The sequence below is a fragment of the Papaver somniferum genome, chromosome 8 (assembly GCF_003573695.1).
Source record: "Papaver somniferum cultivar HN1 chromosome 8, ASM357369v1, whole genome shotgun sequence".
NCBI classification, from domain to species: domain Eukaryota; kingdom Viridiplantae; phylum Streptophyta; class Magnoliopsida; order Ranunculales; family Papaveraceae; genus Papaver; species Papaver somniferum.
In genome coordinates, this window is record NC_039365.1 from 127,789,477 (window position 1) to 127,796,692 (window position 7,216).

At 36.5% G+C, this 7,216-nt stretch overlaps 1 long non-coding RNA gene across 1 annotated transcript; it reads right to left on the reverse strand.

The window, feature by feature from the left end:
* Positions 1 to 1,193: 1,193 nt before the first annotated feature.
* On the reverse strand, positions 1,194 to 4,829 carry LOC113302984. The gene is made up of 7 exons (XR_003337254.1): positions 4,541 to 4,829; positions 3,828 to 4,374; positions 3,657 to 3,737; positions 3,411 to 3,479; positions 2,890 to 3,320; positions 1,547 to 1,629; positions 1,194 to 1,430 (listed from the first exon to the last, which is right to left on the reverse strand). It is a non-coding gene; the product is annotated as an uncharacterized LOC113302984 (long non-coding RNA).
* Between the last annotated feature and the right edge of the window lie 2,387 nt (positions 4,830 to 7,216).

Here is a 7,216-nt window from a genome sequence, read left to right on the forward strand (position 1 = left end):
GCATGCTTTGAAAGCTTCAATTCCGCAAAATCTATCTTCTCCTTCGAACCATATTCAAATAAAGAAAAGTACGTCTCTATGCACTCTATCCAATCATCCAATTTCTCTACATCGACACTTCCATCATAAAGTGGAATATCAACATGAAAATCAATATTTAGATTCTTACCATGATTCACAAACTTACCACAAGGTTTGTTGCTTTTGTGCCTTTAGGAATCTCAATTTCCTCTTTCTCTTCCTCCTTCTCATCCTCTTCTTCCGAACCCCAAGATGGAGATTTCGTCTTTTTCGTAGGTTTCAGATTTGGTGTATTGGACCGAATACAAGCAACCATTTCGTCCAGGGTAGTTTGAATCGTCATCTCTTTTCTAACATAATCACCTTCTCGTCGGTAGTTTTTGGTTCGTCTGTCTTAACTATCCTTGGTTTTCTTGTTCTTTTAACGTATTCTTGCTTTTAGAGTAACTCACCAAGTTGTTTGTAGAGAGATCTAGTGAAAACCATAAACCACAGGAATCTTCCCTAAAAGTAACGAACTTTGCTCTGATACCAACTTGATATGTGTTGATCCCTGTACCTTGGTGACTATTATTATAGAGGCGGAATTCAGAATAATAATAAACGAAAACTAAAAAACAGAACACAAAGTAATAATTCGAAGAAATATATCTTCTCTAGATTATGAACAAGAAAACTATTACAATTCTCTCTTTGTTACGCTCACAATCTCTCTAAACAGTGGATCATAAACTGTTTGCTAAGCTTGGTTTTGCAATAATCAATTTCCTCAAAAACTTACCTCTCTAGGTGTGCGTGTTAAACCTCCTTTTCTAGAGTTAAAACCATACTCTCTAGATTCTCTTATCTATGAGCTAAACATCTCTATTTATAGCTTTAACGGTTTCCCAAACCTTATGGGAATCTATTTCCTTATCTAGGAATATTCTTAATATAGGAATAATTCCTTTTCTAAGTATATATATCCTTATCTAGAAATATTACCTTGTCTAGGAAATATTCTTTTTCTAGGTATATTTCCTTATCTAAGAATACTGTCTAAAAATAAGTATTCCTTCCTTAAATTACAATTTTATCCTCAATCCTTCTTGAGGATCACTAGTTCCCGGAGAGAGGAAGATACACATGTATCACCAGTACATAAGAAAAAAAATATAAATGTATTATAAGAGAATGACTATATAATAGATAATGTTCACAACATCAAGAAACACTAGCAGGTATAGTCACAGGGCCATCAAATCGAACCATACAAGCACATAGATCATATCACACAAAATTTCATCGCATTGCTATAGGGTAATGCCACTTCATGTACAGAGCTATGGCATAAGGTACTCTTGAAAATGGAACCAAGTTTGATGTGAAAAAAATTACCTCATCTCAAGTAGAAGCACTTGAAGTTACACCTACAGTGACACTGGCAAGGTTAGTCCCTAATATTCAATCAAAGTCGGAGGTTCACCGATTTTAAACAGAGACACATAGGCGTGAATATGGATATAACTTTCTCACCAGCACATACATGAATGTCCAAGTGTCGAGGTATGGGATTCCAGCATTAGCAACAGCGCCAACAAAGAGAAAGATGGTTTGGAGTAGAAATGGCTACAAAAGTAAACATACCATGTTAAATCATACTGCAATAATCGATCAAAAAAACAAAAAACTGCAATAAAATATGAGCACACCAGAACATCTGAGATAATATCATCTATCTACACAACCAGTTAATAAATACAGTGCGCCTACACTTTTTCTGCCCGTGAATTGAACTATCTCTACTAATAAGTAATAAATATATTTGTTGTTGGTGATATTCAATCAATGGTTTCTTTGCTCTCTTTCTCTTAGAGCATCTCCGATGCTAGGGGTGAAGGTCTTAAAAAAAACATGACACCTGGGATTTAGCACTTTTCTAACCAAGAATTTATCTCCAATGCCAAGGTCAAGGTAAAAGCATGACATGGATGCCATCTAATAAGAAAGGGTAAAGGAGAAAGTCGTATCTTTACCTTCTCTATGACCCAAGGCCTTTTGACACATAATCAATTCTTTATTCCAAAATTAATTTATCTCTAACTTCCAGGATAGTAATATCTTGGCATTGGAGATGAAGTTTTAGGTAGAAAGTACAACTTTCATTTTTTTTAGCCACATAAGAATGACCCACAACAAAAAGGTATTAATAAGACCTCCACCTAGGATTACTTTCACCACCCCTAGCATTGGAGATGCTCTTAGGGGCTCATGAACACCAAAAATTTCAGAGAACCGTAACACCGCCATTCTACCTTATATGCACAAAATTTGAAGGAGATCTAGCAATGAAGGAATTAATGGTCCATAGTCTCAACGTCATTGTCATAGAGAGAACAAGAGCTACACAGTTGAACTCCCTTATGTTGTAAAACATCTACTGAATTTAGCTTGTTGTGGTCCAGACACCACATCAATTGGTTAATCTTGGGAGGGACCGCGGATTTGTAGATGAAGTAGTGAGCAAAGTTAACTAAACCAGCATCTGCAATCAAATTGGTATATAAGCGCTACAGAAGCCCTTGCAAACTTTTAAATGCTGAATTCTTTTAAAGTTGCAGATGCAATCAAAACTAATCCTCACATCTAGCAGGATAATCCTGTACAATGTCTATAATTGGTGCTCGACACATCGGACATGCATTTCCCTGAATGCTTGCACAACTTAGTGGAACACTTGAAACATGCGCATATATGCCCGCATATAAATTTATACAAAGTCAGAAGGAAAGAGAAACAACAAAGGAAAAATTTATCAAATATCTGCGACATAACAAGATATTAAACATTTAGGTAATTCTAGAGCGAGGCGCATTTGATACTTAGTACCTGTACAGAAGTAAGCCAACTTCTTTTCCTATGTAAATGATGCATTTTCATGCTCCCTTCTCCGGTTTTTTATTGCTTTGAACGGTTGGCTTCTCACTATATACCCCAATAACCTTCTCGTCTTTTCATATTGAAATGAGAAAATAAAGAAATCGATAAGAACTGAGAAAGTAGCATAAAAACAAATTCTCCATGGAATGACATTATTAACATGCTATCATTCAAATTGCAGTTTTGACGGATTATACTAAGTGAGTAACAACACTATCAATATTGAAGATAAGTATATGTATAGGAAAAAGATTCTGAAATATGGACATTGGATTATACGATCTTCACTCTAAGTTGAAGACAACCCCTGTAACATCATTGTTACATAAGTGCCAAGTCCTTATGAGAAAGGTCTGAAGTAGTGCAGGTCTCTTCTATCCCTGTAAGAAAATATCAAGTTATGATTCGCCAACAGTAGAAAAGATAGAGAACTTTTACTCATGTTAATAATAATAGTATTGTAAGCCTACCTTGGGAGTAGGAGTTGTCTCTTTTTCATCTGAGCTCTAAGCATCATCACTATCACTCCCCTCCCTATCCTGCACAGTTTGAACACTCTTTATACCATCTCTGGGGAAATTCTGGGGAAATACATAATATAGAATGCAAGACCTGCTCCATAAGGGTACTGAAAACATAACATATATAGGAATAACACATTTTCTTATCAGCCAGTGATTAAAATTATAAAGCCTAAAACAGGTTTCCTCCAATACCAATAACATATTTTGGTGTTGAATTGAGAATGTAGTGTCCATTTCCATGTGCAGGAGGATGCTGCCAGGTTTTCTTATCACCTACATATACATCAAACTGAGTTCAATCAGATTATCATTTATAATGAAGAAAGCATGCTCAATTGATATAGAACTTTGTAGTAGAGCTACCTGGTTCCATCTGCAATACATCCACAGAAACTTAATGGTCTGGACTAAGAAATCTATCTAATGAGAAAATTAGGTATCACATTTTAAATTCATCTAAAAGAGCAAAAAACAGCTACGCTTGCATCAAGTAACGGGGTTTTTTTTCTCACCAAAAGACATTTTAGATATCTGTGAAGAACTTCATAGCTTCTTGTCTGCATAATTTTCACTGTAAAGAACCTACCACCCATACGCTAACAGCGGCAGAACCACCAGCTTCGACACCAAACCTCCACTACCAACAACATCTCCACCCACTGCAACAAACCCCTAAGAACAAAAAATATCCACCAATTGCTACGAAATCTCCAACTTTAACTTGCATTACCAACACCAACACCAGTCATTCTCATAGAAGATCCGGGGATTCGTCACAAACACCGACCAAATGAGGCTGCACCACCAACTAAACACAAAATTCAGCAGCACCAACCATACCACCAATTCTAAGCAACACTACATACCACTTTCACCAGCAAAATCATCAACACTACATACGACCACAAAACTGAAATCAAAAGAAAATCTATACTTAAAGACTCCATCAATTTAGTAACCAAAAACAAAAAAATGAAAAATCTTTACAGAATATTACCTACAAAAGATGTTATTCAAAGTATTAGGTCAAAATAACGCAATAATAGCAATAGCAAGAAAGAAGATTAGGGTTATACCCAGAAGGATCCACTATTTCATCAATAGAGAAGGTAACTTCAGGTTGGAACCAAGAACATCTTACAGAGTCATTTGATTTTACAGAAGAAAATGATTTCTAGGGTTTGCGTTATTGAAAGATTGGGTTTGACTTCCGAAAGATGAGATTTGATTTATAAGATTAGGGTTTAGAAGAAATGGGTTTTAATTTATGAAAACTTAGGTTTCGCAGATCTCGGTTTAGGATTTTAGGATTAGAAGAGATGAAAAAAATGGGAGGAGAAGTCGATGTTTTTTTTTTCTGAGAGAAGAGCGATAAAGAGATAAAGAATATAAGAAAATGAAAATAAAAGAGGAAGGAAGGATAATGAGTTTACAATAGACATTTAAGCCCCCAACTTATTTAATAAAGACAAGCGTGTCCTATTTTTCTTTTTCCTTTCCGATAATCAGAATTTGGGCAACGTATTTATTACTGTAAGCAACGGATAATGGTCTGTGGCGTTTATATCCGTTGCACACTTGAAAAACCAAATGTTGCGAAATAGGACATATGGTGTAGTGGTGGTGAATCTGATGATATGGGGGTCGAGATATTAATTCCCTATAAAATGTGTAAACCTCCTTCCAAACACCGGTATATTGAGCCGAGAACCATTTGTTTCATGGTTTCCGTTGTCGTTTCGTACTAACGCCACACTTGAATTTTGTTGTTGGAAGTATCGTGTTGCAATTGTCTATTTGACTTACTTGAGGCTACCTATAGCAGTTAGAGTATACGAGTACTATTTACTTGTCATAATAATGCTTCCTGTTGTATTTTGCAGGATTTCCTACATCGAGTTTTCTGATGCCCAAGCTTTTAACAAAGCAAGCCTGCAAAGGATGTAATGAACTAGTTGCGGTTATTTAAATGATGCTCTATTTCATCAGAAGAGTGGAGAACAAAGGAGATTCAAGATTTTTAAGTTCCATGTATTCAAGTTTTGTAGGCAGTTAGTAAGTTTGTATGTGTTCCCTTAGAAATTTGGAACCTTCCATGTATTCCTTTGGAAATTTGATACTTAAAAAAAAAAGGTTTGGTACTTAGAGAAATTTCAGTTCTTTTGTTATACGAATCTGAGATGAATTGAATGAACGTGATATGCATAGATTGAAGAAATTGTTGTTGAGTGTGGTTATGAATGTATTGAAAGGTGTATGCAGGGTATTAAATTTAGAATTCCGGCTTATTTCCGGCACAAAATGAACTACCGGTCAGCCTTGACCAGGTCAATGTTGATTGGCAGTAATTTTTTGCGGTTATAAAAAAATTCGTAACGGCTGTAAGATGTTTCAACCAGCCACGTAGTAACAACTCTGGCATGTTACTAATGTGCCACGTAGTAAATGCTCGAGGATGTTACGACCACGTTGTTACAAAAAAATTCATAACGGCCTTGAGCTGTTGCCACGTGGAAAATTAGTAACGTCTTACAGCTGTTACTAGAGCCGTTACAACCCAAATTCATAACGGCCCCATTGTCGTTAAAAAAAAAATGTAACACCCCTTTTTGCAACGGGAAAAAGCCGTTATAACCCGTTTTAGTAACGGCTCGGTTCTGTTTCTAATCCCAGAATTTGGTGTAGTGTATTCTGAGGACTGGCGGAAACCATACATCAACTATCTCTGTGACAGTGTGTTTCCTGCTAATAAGAAGGATGCAGCCAAAATGAAGCAAAGAGCCAAAAGATTCGTATTTCATGAGGGAATCATATACATCAAGAGTTTTGGAGGGGACCTGCTACGATGTTCGGCAAAGTCTGAAATCCCGACTATGTTGAAAGAGACACGTGAAGGTGAATACCAAGGGAAGAAGAAGTTGTTCCTCCAGGTACATGAAAGGTATTACTAGCCAACTAAGGAGGAGGATGCAGCAACATTTGTTCAGAAATTCCCCGAATGTCAAACTCACGGGAATCTCATCCACACGCCTTGTACTCCCCTTCATTCAGTAAGTAGTCTGTGGCCTTTCTACAACTGGGGACTTGATATTATTGGGAAAATCAATCCACCGTCGTCAAAGCAGCACGAGTATATCATAACCGCAACGAAGTACTTTACCAAATGGGTCGAAGTTATTCCTCTCCGAGGAACCACTGGAGTGACTATTGCGGCATTCATTAAGGAATACATCATTTTTCGTTGCGGTGTACCTAAGTGTTAAAGCATTGCTCGGTCGAACTCCCATGCATTTCTATCTCAAGCATGTTTGTCAATGTTAGTGATCAAAACTATAAGTCTTGATTTCTAGTCTATTATAGCTAAGTCTCGTACTAGGATAGAAAGTATAGTTGATCTCAAGAACTTCATGGCGATTCATCATACAAGAAGAAGAACTACTCAAGGAACCGGTGGAACTTCTCAAGAAAAAGGTATGTGAAGACTTGAACTTATCTATCACTCAAAAGTATATCTACTCTATATCCTACTCTTTGATACAATAAGTCGTATGCTCTATATATATAGACTTGGATTATACACATTTGGTATTTCGAGCCGAGTATACCTCGCCTATCTATATCTCGAAATATGTGTTGGTAAGCTTTTCGCTTCGATCAAGTTTATCTTTACCTAGTGGCGAAAGTCATGATATGTTTCAATCATTTTGGAAATTGCTTTGACGAAAAATGGTGTAACAACTATATAACGTCCT